The sequence below is a fragment of the Carettochelys insculpta genome, chromosome 12 (genome assembly GCF_033958435.1).
Source record: "Carettochelys insculpta isolate YL-2023 chromosome 12, ASM3395843v1, whole genome shotgun sequence".
In the NCBI taxonomy this organism is placed as follows: domain Eukaryota; kingdom Metazoa; phylum Chordata; order Testudines; family Carettochelyidae; genus Carettochelys; species Carettochelys insculpta.
In genome coordinates, this window is record NC_134148.1 from 18492115 (window position 1) to 18510412 (window position 18298).

An 18298-nucleotide genomic window follows, 5' to 3' on the forward strand; every position below is an offset into this window, starting at 1 on the left:
GAAACCGATGGGATAAATTAAAAGAGAGAAGCATGATATTTAATACAAGAATGATTTGGTGGAGATATGGGAGAAGAAAAGAAAAACAGGAGATGAAGTGGAAATGTACTGAATTAATGTGGGAGAAGACAAAGGAGTTAAAAGAAAGAGAGGAACAGGACACTGAAGACAAAAGACAGAAAAAGATAAAACCATGATCAATTGTAGGAAAGACAGAAATGATGCAAAACATAAAGCCAAGAGATATTCTTAGGATTAAACTCCAAAGGGTAGGCACCAGGCCTTTTCACATATATGGAGAATCCAACAGATAGTGGACAATAAATAAGCAAATAAATTAAACTGGGATAATCAAATAGCAATCAACAAATTATCTGAGGAATTTTACCAGTATAAATGCTGAATAATTCAACCTTTGCTTTTTCATCATATTCCGCAGCTGGTCAAACCACAGGTTGCACCTCCCAGTGCTGGAATTCTCTGGTCCAGCATGACCACAAATTCCCAGGCTGGGTGGCTATTAAGATAAAGTCCAGTGGCTGGGAACCCTGCCAGGCAGAAGCCCTGCAACAGGGGGGCCCAGCGGGGCTTCTATCCCCAAGGCTGGGTTGGCAGACCAGTTGAGGCCACAGCCGTGATCGGCCACAACTAGAGCTGGGGCCGTTGCCCCTGGGGACAGCTTAATTTCAAGCAGCCCAGCTATATTCAGGGCTGGGGCCAGAGACCAGGCCAGAGGTAAGGGGGTTGCCAGGACTGGAGGTGGGGGGCCCAGAGGTGGAGGAGCCAGTGGCAACGAGGAGCAGCAGGCTGGGAGGCTGAAGGCAGGGGACCCTCCTTCATCTGGCAAATTCCCTCATTTGGGAATGGGTCCAGGGTGTGCTGGACGAGGAAGGGCCAACCTGTAATCGGTGAAAAATATTACTGGACAAGTTCTGGTGCAGTGCTCCAAAAATAATGTATTAAAATATTTTTCTACTTGTTGTATTTATAATTTTTGAAACACATTACATAGATAAAATAATTGAAAATATTACAGTTATATAAAGGACAAACCACTTTAAATTGCAGCTTGCATAGCTTTGGGGCAGGAAAGTCACAATCTTTGGACACTATAGCATAGGTAATATTTACCTATGTAATGGGCTTAGTCTTCTGACCAATTGGTGTCTGTTAAGGAAGCCAAGGTGTGCTCCGTGATCAGAACCCATTCCGTGACAATGACCACGCACCAGAGACAATGCATTACAACCTTAACTTCACCCTAATAGGGATGTCAGCAGTCCCCTAAACCTTTAACTAAACTCCTTACCACCACCAAACAGACCACGTATATTCCTTATTATCCTTTTGACACAGTTCTGGAAAAAGCCCTTTCACTCACATTTGGAACAAGAGGTCTGGCATGCCAGCTCAGACAATGTTAATATTGTGGCATGCTGTCAAAGATTCCTGGCAGTGGCCCTAGCAATAAAGTATGTCTGTGAATGGAGGAGCAGAGGGCCATAATTTTTCATCTGGGTTTTTGTACCTCACTATGTTATTTACAGTGATTGACAAATAATGTGACATTACTAGGTATTAATTCTCCAGGTTTTTTAGAGTGAGAAAATCTTAATCGATATCGCAATGGCTATTTGAGATGCGAAAAGGAGCTTGTGAACATGTTCAGCCAGCTCAGGAGCTCTGCTTTTATTTACAAATTTTTCTTCATGAAAAGTCACTGCTTTGTTGAAGATCTGTATTTACAACATAACACACAGCCTTAGAAAATTCACAGACACAGGCTCAAAGTGTGTCTAGTATTAGTGGCCTATTTTAAGATTTTCATCACAATATTAACTATGAGTATTGACAATGCTATTATGTTATTATCACTAGAGTAATGGCTTTAGAACTCAGACTGGTAAAATACCATGGTGTGTAGATGAAAGTTTAGCCAATTTCGACTTCTGACTAAATTTCAAAAAGAAAGAAAATGACTTTGCTTAAAAGAACACAGACTACTTCCTTAATATTACACTTTATGTTCAATTTTCCCCTCTATGGTGAAGTTCAAAAATTCTTAACTGATTTTAAGCAGGCGGCATTAATGAACAACAAAACAAACACTGAATGTTCCACTTATCAATATTAGTTGTTAGGTACCCACAATACAACATATTTTGGTAAATATTACAGTAAAACTAAAAACAAGTTTTCATACATTTTCAAGTTAGCTCTTGCACCCTCAGGATCTGACTGGTGTTGAGCAAGAGAATATGCCACACCATGGGAGGTCTGTAGTGTCTAGCAGTATTACCAACACTTCCACTACTTACTGGGCTCATAGAAGACATTTGGGGTAAATTACAGTTAAATAACTGCACAGAACACTTAGAGACAGGACTAGTGGCTGGAAACAAACTGTATGGAACCATGGGAAACTTGGTCACACCCATGATAAGCGGACATCTAGCTAACTAAAATCATGATGGATGACACCAGATGAGAGAGTACTAGGACTAGAGAGGTTCAACCTGTGCCTTCTCACTTCTAGTACTACATAAACAAGTAAATCAACATGCCTGAATTTTGGAAATTAAAAGTTCTTTTATAATTAGTCCTCATTAAGACCCTTCACCTCACTGATGGCAAACTTCCAGATGGTGTGAAGCTTGTTTATAGAATGAACAGGAAGTTTCTCAGTCTCAGGAGACCGAAGGCTAAAAGCAGGACCTCCACAACCTTGATCATGGAGCTCTGGTACGTGGATGAAAATATATTTGTTGCTCTTTCTCCAACAGCCCTTCAGACCATATTAAGCGCCTTCACTGAAGCATACAAAAATTGCTGCTGCACACTGAACATCAAAAACATCAAGGTGCTCCACCAGCCTTAACTGACAGGAGAAACTCATGAATCTTCTATTTTTTTTAAATCTATTTGCCCCAGATCCCTAAATGATGCCCTCAAGGATTGAGCTTACAACCCTGGGTTTAGCAGGCCAATGTGCAAACCATCAAGCTATCCCTCCCCCCACCCCAAAAAATGGATGGAGATACACAACCCATGGAGCTGGAAGGGAGCTCTGAAGGTCATTGAGTCCAGTCTCCTGCCCTCTTGGCAAGGCCAAGCACCATCCCTGAGATTTTTTTAATTGAGCTCACAACCCTGGACTTAGGTGCCCAGTGCTCAAACCACTGAGCTCTCTCTCCCCCCTGAAGTCAATGGAGAACTGTTGGAAAACATGCAGCACTTCCCCATACCTTGGAGGTTATCTTTGTGCTAAAGTCAACCTTGATGCAGAAATCCAGCATCATCTGAGCCATGCAAACTCCGCTTTTGCCCGCCTGAGACACAGGGGCTACGTCTACACTAGCCCAAATCTTCGAAATGGCCAGGCAAATGGCCATTTTGAAGATTACTAATGAGGCGCTGAAATGCATATTCAGCACCTCATTAGCATGACGGCAGCCATGGCTCTTCGAAATTGCCGCTTTTCCCTGCCGTGTGGTTCATCCAGATGGGGGTCCTATTCGAAAGGACCCTGGAAACTTCAAAATCCCCTTATCTGCTGATAGGAATAAGGGGATTTTGAGTTTCCAGGGTCCTTTCAAAAAGTACCCCCATCTGGACGAGCCACGTGGCAGAGAAAAGCGGCAATTTCGAGGACCCATGGCCACCGTCATGCTAATGAGGCGATGAATATGCATTTCAGCGCCTCATTAGTAATCTTCGAAACGGCCATGCAAATGGGCTAGTGTAGACACGGACAGGGTCTTCAAGAACCGGGACATCTATCCCGAGACAAAGCTCCTTGTATACCAACGCAGTGGTTGTTCCAGCGCTATTATATGCATGTGAAACCTGGACAACATACAAGTGTCACCTGAAGGCTACTTCAATGCTGCTTCAGAAGAATTCTGAATATCTCTTGGGAGGATAGGTGCATGAACACTACTGTCCTGGAAGAGTTGACCATGACCAGCACTGAAGTCATCATCATTCATCAACCACTTCACTGGACTGGTCATGTGGTTTGGATGGCTGATCAGTGCTTCCCAAAACAGATTTTGTTTTCTGAATTGGAGGAAGGACAGAGGAGCATTGGGGGCCAGCGGAAGCGATACAAGGACATGCTGAAGGCACACATGAAAAAGTACAGCATCAGTGTCAACACTTGGGAGAACCTTGCCCAAGACTGTCTATAGTGGAGAACAGTAATCTGTGAGGGGGCTGTTGAAATCTGAGAGGTCCCTCTGCAGTGCAGATGAGGACAGGCGGAGAGGAATAAAAGAGCATCAAAGACTTCCCCGCGCCCCTCCAGCAGTTACTAACACCTGCCAGTTCTGTGATAAGATCTGCGGCTCCAGAATTGGGCTGATCAGCCATCAACGGACTCACAAATAGGAGGATTACAACAAGACATCCTACTCGTTATCAACTATCAGAGCGGTAGCTGTGTTAGTCTGGATCTGTAACAGCAACGAAGGGTCATGTGGCACCTCACAGACTAAAAAGTTTTGAGCATGAGCTTTCGTGAGCACAGACTCACTTCATCAGATGCTGGTCTTGGAAATCTGCAGGGCCAGGTATAAATAAGCCAGAGCAAGGGTGGGGATAACAAGGTTAGCTCAGTCAGCAAGGGTGAGGCTTACTACCAGCAGTTGATCTGGAGGTGTGAACACCAAAGGAGGGGAAGAAGCAGCATCTTGAGTAACTGTGGCGGACATCCTATCTTGTGGAGCAGTCTGAATAGTCCATCCCTGCTGACCAAGTTGAAGGCCTTGGTTAGGTCGATGAAGGCAATATAGAGTGGCTTCCTCTGCTCCCTGCATTTCTCCTGCAGCTGCCTCAGAGAGAAGACCATGTCGACGGTAGATCTCTCTGCACGGAATCCGCACTGTGATTCAGGATACACCCTTTCAGCAATCTTCTGGAGTCTGCCAAGGATGACGCAAGTGAACAGTTTACCAGTGATGCTTAGGAGGGAGATTCCACGGTAATTGTTGCAGTCGCGTCTGTCTCCTTTGTTCTTATACAAGGTTATGATGTTAGCGTCGCGCATGTCCTGTGGAACCTCTCCCTCTCTCCAGCACAGGCACAGTAGCTCATGTAGGGGTTCCAGGAGAGTGTCTGTGGCACACTTGATTACCTCTGGTGGTATACCATCCTGGCCTGGGGCCTTTCCTACTGCAATGTCATTGATGGCTTTCTTCAGTTCATCCACGGTTGGTTCCTGGTCCAGTTCGTCCATTACTGGTAGGAGTTCGACTGCATCGAGGGCTAAGTAGACCACAATGTTCTCGCGTGAGTACAGCTCGGAGTAGTGCTCGACCCAGTGCTCCATCTGTTTGGCTTTGTCAGTGATGACATCACCAGATTTGGATTTTAGAGGTGCCATCTTGTTCTGGGTGGGTCCTAATGCCTTCTTGATGCTCTCGTACATTCCCCTGAGGTTACCAAAGTCAGCACTGGTCTGCATGCTGCTGCATAGCTCGAGCCAGTAGTTGTTGGCACAGCGCCTGGCCGTCTGCTGTACTGTTCTTCTGGCTTCTCTGAGTGCTTGCAGGGTATTCTGGCTCGGTGAACGTTTGTACTCCAGGAGCGCAGCACGCTTTTTTTCGCTGGCTGGAATCATCTCATCGGAGTTAGCTTCAAACCAGTCATTTGTGTTTCTAGCTCTTCTTCCAAACACCGACAAGGCCGTGTTGTACATTGTATCCCTCAGATGCTGCCATCTGGACGTCACATCGGCACCCCCAGGGTTGCTGTGCAGATTCTCCTCAAGGGTCACTCTGAACTTTTCAGCTCTCTCTGAGTTAGCCGTCTTTCTGGCATCGATGCGGGGCCTTCCAGTTGGTTTAGAGCGGTGCAGCTTCTTGGGAATCACCTTGAGTTTGGAGCAAACTAACAAGTGATCTGTATCGCAGTCAGCACTATGACGGCTGTGTGTCAGAAGGACGTTTTTGAGGTTATCACGTCTAGTTGATGCCAGTGTGTTGAGCGTGGGTGTCTCCATGACACTCTGTGCTGTGGCTTGGTTTGGAAAAATGTGTTTGTGATGCACAGATTGTGGTACGTGCAAAGTTCAAGATGACGCTGACCATTTTCATTCGTTTTTCCCACACCGAAGTGGCCTAAGCAGGAAGGCCACGAGTCACGATTGGCTCCAACTCTCGCACTGAAGTCACCCAGAATGTACAGTTGTTCGCGAGCAGGTATTTGCGCTATGGCAGCACTAAGCATGTCATAAAACTTGTCTTTTACTTCCGGTGCGGCGTACAGGGTTAGGGCATAAGCACTGATCAGGTGGACAGGACCGGCGTGAGTTTGAAGTATGACCTGAAGGAGTCTTTCTGATCCACCCATGACTAATTCCACCATTTGTAGAAGGGTGTTTCTGATGGCGAAGCCAACACCATGCTCCCTGGGTTCTTCACGGGCTTTACCCTGCCAGAAAAAGGTGTAGTCCTTTTCCTTTACAGATCCCAAATCTGCGAGACGTGTCTCTTGCAGAGCAGCAATGTCAACTCGGAACCTCTTCAGTTCCTCGTTGATGACAGCGGTCTTTCAGGTGTCGCTGATGTCCTGAATATCTTCAGTCAGACCTGTCAGTTTGGTCCGCACATTCCAGCAAGCAAGCTTAAAACTTTAATGGTTTCCTTTTCTTGTTGATTTTCTTATTGGTTTGCCTGGTGCTCAGATTTCAGGTCACTTGTCAGGTTTGGGAACCTTAAGCCTCACGCACCCAGTGAGGCAGGTGAACTGTGGCGGGACAGTACCCTATTGGCTGGTGGCTGCCCAGCTTGAGGTGGGCGGTGACTGTCCAGTGAGATGCGATGATCTCTCCCACCGTTGGAGGCAACCCCTGGCGCTCATTCTCTACGCCAATCGAGCAAGAGCTTATAACCGGTATCTGTTACCTCCCGTGTTGGTTCAACGCTGTTAGAAATGCTGGAGTACCTCTCCAGGTGCGAGCTTGGGCGATTATTGGTACCCTGGGCTGCCCAGACACCAGTGTTCCCCTCTCGGCTTTACTGATATAGTCCAAAGGAGAGGATAACCTCTACGTCTGGTACCAGCTCAGCTGCAGGAGTTGACGGGTCAATGCCAGAAGTTGGCACAGAACTGCCTTAGGACTCCCCTCCGGATTTTCTGTCAGGGTTTACTCCCTTAGCCTTGCTCCTTTCCAGGATAACCCACAAGGCAGTGGGGCATGGAGAACGTGGGTATGGTCCCACTACCTCTTGCACCTCCCTGGCACCACATGTCCCCAAAGCACCCCGTGACAACCACCTCGCCTCCCCAGGACCCTCCTCCCCACCCCTCTGCCTCTCATCAGCTACCATCACCCCCCAGATCCTCCCTCACTTTCCCCTTTTCCCCCATCCACTCCCATGTCTCCCGACTGCACCACACTGTCCCCTATCAGTCCTCGTTGCCCCCAGGTCCCCCTTCCCCTGGCCCCTCCGCACCTGGCCACACGCTGCTGCAGCCCCATGTCCTCCAGGAAGGCGCCGATCTTGCAGCCCAGCCGCACGCTGGGTCCCAGCCAAAACTACCAACTCTTCATCTGGCTATGGCTGTCCCTGGAGCCCCACAGATCTGGTGCGGTGCATGCATGCAGGGAGCGCAGGACTGGGCCTGGAAGCCATGCAATCTGTGCCAGCATGCCGCAAGCAACCTCCATGCGTGCCGCCATCCTCACAGCCATACCAGACACCCCCAAACCGCTTGCCCACCACTGACATCCCTCGATCACGCCCCGCCCTGCTCCTCATGCTGCAACGGGTCCCTCAGCTCCAGCCAAAAGTTGGGGATGATGCTGCCTCTTACACCTGAAGAAGTAACTAGCTCCCTCTAAGCTCCTGCTCTAAACTCCCCTCTCAAAACTCCCTCCTGTTAGCAACCTCTCTGGTCGCTTGCCAGCAGGATTTCAGAGCTCTGGCCTACTTGAGAGAGCCCCTCCCTCTGACTACCGCTCAGCCAATCGGCACACAGCCTGAGCACATGGCCTTTCAAACAAACAAACAGACAGCTCAGCACTCCAAACACCAAATAAACAGACAAACCCAGGCTCAGAACCCCCAAACCCAGGAACCCACACACTCCAGAGAGCCACTTACCCAAAGGTGCTGTAGTTTGCCCCCTCCTTCCCCAGGACAGCCCCTCTCAAAACTCCCTCCTGTTAGCAACCACCCTGTTCACATGCTCCCTGGTCGCTTGCCCTAGTGGTATTTTGGGTAGGATCTAAATCTATGCTAATCTGGTAAGATAGTTGACTCTTTGGAGTCAGAAGAACATTTCATATAGTGAGCAAAGTTATTTAAAAAACTTCTCACTGTGCTTGGACTTAAGTGCTGATTGGGAGCCAGAGAACTGGAAAGAAATAAGGCAGGGGTGAGCAGATTTTTTATGTCAGGCCCTACTTTAAATCCTTGCAATTAGCAGCCCCCACCCCTCAAGCTTGTTTAATATAATCCAAACTGATGGAAATTTTGGTTATGTTCATATGGGAAAAAAATCTTTTTGGCATATGTAAGAAAATAAGTATGTAGAATGTAAAAACTTTATTAATGGTATATAAAGGTGAATACACATACATAAAAACAGTAACATATTTTGACATTTTTAATGAGATGGTTGAGCCTGACACCGAGCACCCAATCATGCTGTGTCTCCTCTTAAGAATTTCATGCCTCCCTAATAGGGCCTGCCCTGCACTTTGCTCACTCCTGCAATGGGGTGTGTGAGTTTGTTTTTGTTTGTTTGTTTTCTTGATAAGTTGGAGGAATCAAAAGCACAGTTTGTGACTGGCCATGGAATTTAAATTCACTGTTAACCATCAATCATAGGAATATGTGCACTCCCTTTGCATTTCCAGTGACGGTTGACTCCAGGAACTCATGGTCACATCCTTCTCCTTTTATATTTAAGAAAAAAAAGCTTGCAATAATATATTCTAAGTAAAGACCCTGATCTTGAAAAGGATTACATACACAAATAGTCTAAATTCGTCTTTGCATATGAATTGTTAAAAGCATCCAAAAAGTCAGTAAATGCAGATGTTAATATTTCAGTAACTATATTACTGTAGGAATGTTGCATATGTAGCATTTTTTTTAATTAGTAGGCAGTCAGTGTATATTTTTAATATGTTTACTGGACAAATTAACTTTGGTAACACAACCTAATCCCTTCAATTACTAACAGAGTTTGACTTCACAATATTAATGTCATGTAGGTTTTTGCATTTCATATAACAGTCTCATGTGAAACTGGAGTGCAATTCCTGCTGAAAGCATTAAATTACAAAATTAGTTAAAAAAATAAGAATAGCAACAGAACAGATCATTTGGTGCTATCTGAACCAAGGGTTCCTAGGTGCTACAATACTACAAATAATAGTAACAATAATTAAAGAGTAGCTCTTTCTTTCTGTACTAACAAGACTTTTTGTCATTATCTGTCACAACACTACATACTGAAGACACTACAACTAAATTATGAAATCCTTAATTTACATTGTTATGCACTATTTCAAATTACAGAGTTCTACAGGTTCCTAGCCTTGATGTATTTGAACAGTTTATAATACAAGCAACTTGTTTCCATAGTAGAAAGAGACTACAGAAGGGGCCTGGAAAAGAAAAAGCTTAACTCTACAGCCTGGACTAAATGGCTTACTACCAGTTTCTAAAAACATTTAGCTCATGTAGCTCTATGACCAAAGGGTTAAGTATTCAAGTCTGAGATATTGACATTTCACCTACATTCCTGATGGCGTTGCAGCCTCCAAGTAAACTAACTTTAAACCTGCTCCCAAAAAGAGCCACTTTTAGTGGCACAGTGTGCAGTAGGAACTGGAACAGGCATTACACTGAGGCTGTATCTACACTATAAGATAAATTCAAATTTAAGTCACTTAACTTGACATTACCATGTGACTGTCTTCATTGTAAATACCAACACCTCGATTAGGGTGCATTAACCTCGAGATTACAAAATCGCAGTTACCCGACAGGCATAGCGTAAAGCTCAAATTTAGAAGTTCGATTAAAGGCCCGTGTGGAAGCTCCATGTCTTAAAATTGAGTTTATTAGCCTCCAGAGGTGGCCCGTATGTAACCCACAATGCCCCCTCAGTGCTCCACTCTGGCTGCTGCTCTCCAGTAACAGGAACGCTACGGGGATGAGGGGACTGTGGGATAGGTTCCCGCAATGCACTATTGCAATAGTCACTGTTAGCCAATTTGAGTGTGGCAGCAATGAGTCAACTTTGTGAGGAGCTTGGGGAAAGTGAGGATGGTCAAATTTGAACTTATAAATTCCAGAATTACAAAACAGAAATTAATGAATCTGAATTTATCTCATAGTGCAGATGCAACCATATTCTCCATAAAATGTGTTTCACCTTGCTATTTAGGTAAACGTCTAAGACTGAAGAGAAATGTAATAGATTGCTTATGTGGCCCACTTTTGAGGAAGTCACTATTTGGTTATGTCTACGAAGTGCTTTTTTTTGTGCTGATATTTGCGAGTACTGAACACTGGCACCTCCGCAGTTCCAGCCATGGGATTGGCAGGAGGAGAGGAGTCGGGGAGCTGGTTGAGTACCGGCTCCTCTTTTTTAACAAAAAAGCACTGTGTCTATGCTAAGTTTTAAAAACTACAGTAGTGATCTCAGAAGGGTTCTTAAGAATAGGGAGGACAGACTTCGGAGAAAAATGTTCCAGTCTGAGTCATGGCATCTATCCTGCTGCTTTTAGTGACGTAGCAGAAGCCAGTGTCTGTAGACCCAGGCTCTTAGACTTGCTGCTGCAGTTTTAAAACACAGCTTGGACGCACCTTAGAGAATTAAGCTGCATTTCTCCCACATATTTATTGTAAAGTGAAACCCACTTTCTACTCACAAGTGCAAAATCAGGATTAATGTTAGTGCAAGTTTAATAGCACAAATGACAGATTGATGTGTGTTGCTTTGTTAGGAATTAATCTGGACAGTGTAAAATTTGCATCATTTATTAATCTAACAAAATTAGGCATTATATTAAATAATAGCAGTAAGCCTGTCATAGAAAATATGAGCATGTATTGCTAGCAGATGAATGTAAAGCACATCCATAGACAGACCATGTCTTCGGTAATCAACAGAAGTTTGCGCATAATACATTTTGCCTGGCTATGCTCGTGAGGATGACCCATTACCACTTCCATTTCCATGACTGCTTATAAATATGACTGTAAGCTATTTTATATTACTGTTATAGAGAGTCTGCACTGCAGTGATCTGGGTTCAAGAAACATTTCATGTTCTCTGGGATCAATCTCATGAACAGGCATCCCTGTCTGTCTGTCTGTGTATTATTACACACACACACATATATATATATATATATATATATAAATAAAACAAAAAATTCAGCCATGAAGAATATACTACAGTTTTCTTTACCACAAACCAGTGTAGTGTATGTAAAACTACACAAACGCCATATGTATGTATCTAAAAAGTAATCTGAATAAAGACTCTTCAAAAACCATTTCTAAGCCATTTTAAATACATGGAATTTTAATTACTTCAAAATATGTTTACTCATCATGCATACATAGCAGCACACTAAACATATTCAAGTCATTGTGGTGGGATATCAGATACAACATTTTGAGAATATCTGAAATATTTTCTATTTTTCACTAAATAACACACACATTTAACTACACTGGTAATTAAATCTTTGTTGAATGTTCCTTTTGAGGACCCACCTGCACTGACAGCAGACATGATGACATTTCTGAGAAAGGTGAAATGTTTTCTTACTTTACTGAAAAGCAATTATAACTGCTTTCTTCCAAAGCCAACTTTTTAACCCAAAGCCAAGATTCCAGGAAAAACAAAACAAAACATAAAACTGAAAACATGTATGTGAAATATTCCTCAAACACAGTTAATTCTAACTTTGGGGGAAACTGCCAAATGCCGCTTAATGCTTCGAATTCATGGTAGCATATATGGTAAAAATTATAATTAGAGATGAGGAAAATTATTAAACCACCTAGACCGTTGCACAGGCTAGTGCAAGATTGCTTCTTACTCAGTATTTCTTGGTATTCCATCTGGTTTTATATCACTCCTTAAGACACACTTATTCCACAATAACCTACAAGTGGACAATATGAAATATGAAAGAAAGAAACTTTACCATATTTCCTGAAAGTCTGATGTTTGAGTAAATGAACAAGCAATAACTAAATTTAGTGACAGGAAAGGTTGCGGCCCAACACACGCTATCCATACCAAACCTTAAAAGAATGAAAATGAGACCCTAAAAGGAAAGACTGTGCATTCTTTTCTACCTTCTCATTGCCTGCAACACCACTGATAACACATTCTATTCTCTACAAGACTTTCACTTCCATCTCCAACAGACGCCCCAAAGTGATACGTACCCCAATGTAATCTAATGAGCAATTTATTACAAAATCTTTTAATAGGGGTATTGTATGCATTTATATCAGTTATATCAACAAATGAACACATCTGGTTACCACACAGTTAATGCTTTAGACAAGTTATTCTGTGTTTTGCATAAGATATTCCAGGAAAAAGTTGGTAAAGAAGCGATTTTTAAATTACAATCTTCTCTTTATTAATTCATATCTTAATCAAACCACCCTGAAAAATTCAAATCTTGCCCGAAATTTATATTCTATGTCTGGGAATTAGCCATTTAAATAAGATTTTTACAAACTAAACATTTACAGAGCGCGTTAAACCAAACTCTGTAATGTAACCTTAACTATGTTGCAGTTAGGGTGGGTAACCATATCACTGAACTGATTTGTCAGAGTACTGACTTCCACACAAGTGCTGCCAACTGTTCCATTCATGAATCCATACATCCCAATGGAGTCCTAAGTTCCCAGTCTTATGTTATGCACTCCTTGGGAGATAAATCATCATGCCTTCTACATCTGCACAAGCTATGCACACTGGAGGTGTTCAGGTTAAAAAAACAAAACAAAAAAACAAGTATCACCAAGTATGGGCTTCCACTACTTCCCTTGACTACTATTCCACTATCTATTTTAATCATATTCTACCTCGCACAAAAATTCAAATCATAAAGCAAGAAAATTGTCTATACTTCCTCTCAATGCGTAAGAGGTTAAAGCTGTGACAAACTGTTCTTCAGCCAGCTGCAGATGCTAGTGCATATTCACCAGATGCAGCACTCATCCCTTTATAAAGCTGTCATCATATACAAACACATACAACCTCTCATTTATATGGTTAACTAGAAAGAGGACTGAATGCGCAAACTGTCTTCCAAGTATTCCCTGTGCAAGTGAGTACACATAAAGCAGGAACAATCCCCTTCTCAAAAATAAGTCAATTGAGATAATAAAAGGGAGATGAAATCAGAGGTGCCCCCCCCCCACTTCAGGGATCCCTGGAATCTGCTGACAAATTTGTGTCTACACGCTGACACATCCTCATCTTCACCAACAGGTCACAGTTTGAAGGGGCTAAAGTCATATATACCCACCCTAACTCCAGATGACAGGCAGCCTAGCATGCAACTCCACATCCACATACCTCAGACACCCCAAAATCCTGTGTCCCCAGCACATGAACTCCTCTGAACCCTAAGGGCAGGCTAACACTTCCCAGTGCAATATCACTACTTTAAGTATCAAATGTGAGCTGTAACCACAGGTAGGAAAATACAGTCCCTGCCCAGAGGACTTTACAAGAAGAAGGGGAAGTTGGTGAACCACGGGCCTGGTTGGCACTGATTTTAGTCTCCTAAATTTCCTTCTGCTTCCCCTGCGATGAGCAATTAAGGTCCAACAGGGACAGCAGAAATTAAAGCCTGATGACTCTTACTTAAAGCCACACTGCACTAAATTCTGTACGTGCAGGGCAGTCCCTGCCCCAAAGGGCTTGCATTCCAGCACAGCTGGGGCCTGGTAGCTGAGCAGCCTTGAACCCCATCATCAGGTACAACAAAGGCAGAAACACCAGCGTCCGGCTACCCTAGCGAGCCCACCTTCAGGGAGCTGACCGGGGGTAACAATGCTCACGGGGCAGATCACGGCAGAGCTGGGGTGCCCTCCCCTGCAATGCTGCCAAGCCTGACAGGCCTCCTTGGTTTTGCTACACGGTGGCGTAAGGAGTCTTATACGCAGGGTAGCGTGTTCCTTCCGAGGAGGGGAGATCCCCGCCCTTGGGAAGAAGCGGGGCTAAAGGAGAGAAAGTCGCTGGGCAGAGCCGCTCTGATCCGGGATCCGCAGCGCAACTTCCCAGCAACAGCCACGAGCTTCGGAGCCCCACAGCCTGCCCCGGCCAACCTCGCCGCGCCCCCCTCCCGCCCCGCAGCAGCGCCCCGCCAACCTCGCGCCGGCGGGCTCGGACACCGCTGGTGGCCGGGGAAGGACGAGGGGGGGGGGGGCACCGCGGCCGGACTACCCGCTGGCAGCCGGGGCCAGAGGCGCTTGCTCTCACCTGCCCGCCGCCGCCGCCGCCGCCGGCTCCCCTCCGCGCCCTGCCCGCAGCCCGAGCCAGGCACGGCCGCGCCGGGGCTGCGCAGCGACTCCCCGCCTCCGGGGAAGGGAGGGGAGGGGCAGCCCGGCCAGGAGACCCCACCCCGAGCCCGGGCGGAGCCAGGGACGCGGCGCAGATCACGGGCAGGTGCGCGGGCGCGGGGCTCCCTGCTCGGCCCGGGCTGGGCTGCCGGGGACCCCAGGGCGTTAGGGTCTGTGAAGCGGGCTCTGCCCCGCCCCCACCGGGGCTGCCCCAGAGCCGCCGGCTGCTCTACGCCGCGCACCTCGGGATGAGGCTGGAACAGCCCCTCGGCCGCCCCCCACCGCGGGAGTCGCTGGCGCGTGGTGAGCACGAGCCCCGCGCGGTCCGAGCCCCCCCACCCCCCGGTCCAGCACCCGCGTCCGGGCTGTTGAAAGCCCCGAGCTCTGGCCAATCTCTGCTTACCACGTGGTCCCGCGTTCGTTCCAGGAGCGCGAGACCCGGCGGGAGCACAGCACTCCCCAGCGGCGGGGTGAGTGCAAAACAGTCTGCGGCGTCAGTCCCCAGGCGGGGATGCCATGGGGGGGCGGGGTTGTCACAATGGATCCCTCAGAAGAGAGTTCACCGCCGAGAGGGAGTGTAGCTGTATCAGTATCTACCCACTCCCCGTGTGCTAATGTCCTGTACTGACTGTAACGCAGCGATAGCGATAGGGATACACTCTTTCTCGGGGCTGTGCTCTTTTTCTTATTGTAACTCTAATCCTGCCGCAGAGACGACCAGGAGGTGCGCGCTCCCTCAGGAAGAAAACACGTTCTCCGGGGAGAACGCCTGGATAGGCAGGTATGACACACATGTTTGGAACCACTTCTGTTAGCCAACAAGTCTCACAAGATCAAGCTTCCATAATTTTTCCAGTGTTTCCTGCCCGGTAGGGAAGAACTGAAGTGAGACATAACCCATACCATGGCATTTCTGCAGTGGCTCCTTGCTGAGTGTGACTTGGAGGCACACTGCCCCTGCACAGTGCAAGTCTGCCCCACACCTGGCCTTGCCACTCATGGGGGGCTAGCCTGAGGCCTCTCTCTCCCTCCTGATTCAGTGCACTGGCTGTCCATGAGTAGTGACAGCCAGAACTCCCCTTCTGCCTACCCTCAGGAGGCCCAAGGTTCCCTCTCCCCCCTACGGAACTGCTTGAGCTCCCCCTGCTCATATGGTCCTGGCCGAGCTCAAGCTGCTCCTCCAAGTCAGCTCTTGTGTACAGTGCTCGCTTTGCTGCTTGTCCCCATGTCCCCTACGTATTCTTCCATTCCCCCATAGGGTGACACCCCACCTTTGGGGCATAACTGATCATTTGATGGATAACAATCGGTTGCCAAGCGCAAACAGGACAAATGCCCAGTTTTGCCAAAAATGTCCGGATGGCCAGGACAGGGCTCAGAAGAGGAATAGTCCTGGCCAAAATGGAGAGGTACAGTAACCCTCTGAATGCAGCACGCACTAGCACAGTAAAATGCTACTCCCCACACTCCAAGAGGTGAGTGTTTCAGAAGAATCAGCACCACAGTTAATTTTCTGGAACCTCAGACAAGATAACAAATCGGTTATGTTGTGTGAACCAGGCAGCTAATCCAAAATCAGTAGTGGATTCAGGGGATGAGAAAGAGGTCGGTCTGACAGCAAGATCATGCAAGCTCAGCCATTTCAGGCACTTGTTGACTACTAGCCAGATTGATCGGCAGGGTTCCCTCCAGCAGGAGTCATTTATCTCATCTGGTATAGAGGCTATCTGTCGATCACCAAGCACTTTCCCATTTACTCTGGCACTCCACCAGAATAAGAAAAGTAAAGGGAGTTGATGGGAGAGCATCAGCTGTTGACTTACCCCAATGAAAAAAACTGCAGTAAGGAGATCTAAGTATGTCAATTTGTAGTTGAAGTTGGGTAGATTAGATCAGCATTTCTTAAACTTTTTGAGACCACAGAACACCAAACAATAATATTCTTTATACGGAACATCTATGAAAATTTTCTTCAAAAAAGTTGGTTTTGAGTGAAAAAAACCAAACAGCAACATATACAGCAAATGAAGTAATTTAATCAGGTATCATAGCAATGAGCAACTAACATTGTATCTGGTTTTAATAACTAAAAATATATACCATCAGTGTATGATATCAAAAGTGTCAGCTGCTCATGGCACACCTGCAAGTTTTTCACAGAACAACCATTGTTCTGTGGAACATAGTTTAAAAAACACTGTGGTATTGTAGATTAGGCCTTTGTTAGTGAGGGGAATATAATAGGGCTGGTATAACTATTATCATTTATTTGTGTGAGCGTAGTACCTCAGGAAGCTTAGTCATGGACTAAGACCTATTGTATAGGGGGTTGTACGTACAAAAGATAATTCCTGACCTATAGCATTTACAGGCTAAGTATAAAACAAGAAACAACAAATGGGAGAATACAAGGAAACAACAAGACAATATTAGACATTTGGGTTAAAGGGGTTTATTTGCGGAGGAAGAATTCACTATGTAACTATAGAACAGAAGACTGACAGTTACAAAACGAACGATTATAGTGCTTTAGGAATTATAGACAATAAGATGAACATGAGCTTGGAGTGTAATGCCACAGCACAGAATTTGCCTGCCTTAGTAAGATGTATAAATGGATATTTTTGCCAGAAATGGTAATTCATTTCTCACCATTGTATTGAAAACTTTATTGATGGAGCACTTGCATGTAGTGCTGGGTTCTGTATTGGAATAAAAGCCGGTAAAGCTAGAGAATCTAAAATAGATTAGAAAAGTAAAACTGATGGAGATGATTTTAAAAGAATTGGATTTCTGTAGTGTATGAATGGAATGCATCATATTGCTCTGTAAGTAGCTATAAAGAATAGCCAAAAGAGGACTGAGAAGGTTGTAACCCTACTGAAGTATTTTCTGTCAATACAGGTAAAATTGGTAAAGGCCTGTAATAAAGGAATTATGTAGGTAATTTAATAGAAAGTATTTTATATAATAGTAAGGTCAAATGGTGAACTGATGTGTTCAGATGCTATCATGAAGGAATTCAAGGCGAGTCTAGAAAACTAAACAATGAGGACAAAGTGCAGACATCCAGCAGTGTTCTGCTGCTGTAGGAAATTGCTAGAAATATTTATGCTGAAATAGCCAGGATCACTTTCTACCTTTGCACCCCAGGACTGTTATGCTGGTGGAGACAAGTCCTGCTCCTAGCACACACTAAACTAGAGCAAATGCAAACAATTCTCATTTACGTACAGGCTGAATCAGCTTCAAGGGACCATCCCACAGCCCTGAACAGCTGCAGCATGTTTCTCTCCAGTCATACCCTTCCCTTCCCTGAAGCACACCCCTTCTCACTTCTACACATAACCATAATTCAGGTGTGCAAGAGGCAGAGAAATCTTTGCATTTTCTAGTCCCTTTGCACTGCAAGAGTGGCATAAAGAATTGGAAGGTAATCGTGTACATGTAGCAACTACCCCCTCGTCTGTCTTGTTTGATCTAATAGCTTTAATAACTTCTATAGATTTTACAATTAAAAATCTCCTTCTGCCTTTCAAAAGGTGTCCCAAATGGTAAAACTAATCTTGCACCCATGCAATCTAGGTATTTATAGAGCCTCTCTATATTGTAAGGAAGTAGTGTCATTCCTGTTTAGAGATGGGGAACTGAGATAAGAGTGCTTAAATGACTTATCCAGGATGATATGCAAAGTGTGTGGCAAATCTAGACTGAACCCACAGCTATCA

At 45.3% G+C, this 18298-nt stretch overlaps 1 protein-coding gene and 1 long non-coding RNA gene across 5 annotated transcripts in view; one reads left to right on the forward strand and one right to left on the reverse strand.

The window, feature by feature from the left end:
* Positions 1-14600, reverse strand: part of CGNL1 (cingulin like 1) — a 125775-nt gene extending 111175 nt beyond the window's left edge. For both annotated transcript variants that reach the window (XM_075006238.1, XM_075006237.1), the window contains exon 1: positions 14491-14600. The gene's annotated coding sequence lies outside the window, so the exon portion shown is untranslated. The remainder of the gene's footprint in view (positions 1-14490) is intronic.
* Positions 14601-14734: 134 nt separating this feature from the next.
* Positions 14735-18298, forward strand: part of LOC142019413 (uncharacterized) — a 107203-nt gene continuing 103639 nt past the window's right edge. For all 3 annotated transcript variants that reach the window (XR_012647069.1, XR_012647067.1, XR_012647068.1), the window contains exons 1-2: positions 14735-14873; positions 15282-15351. This is a non-coding gene — a long non-coding RNA (uncharacterized LOC142019413). The remainder of the gene's footprint in view (positions 14874-15281; positions 15352-18298) is intronic.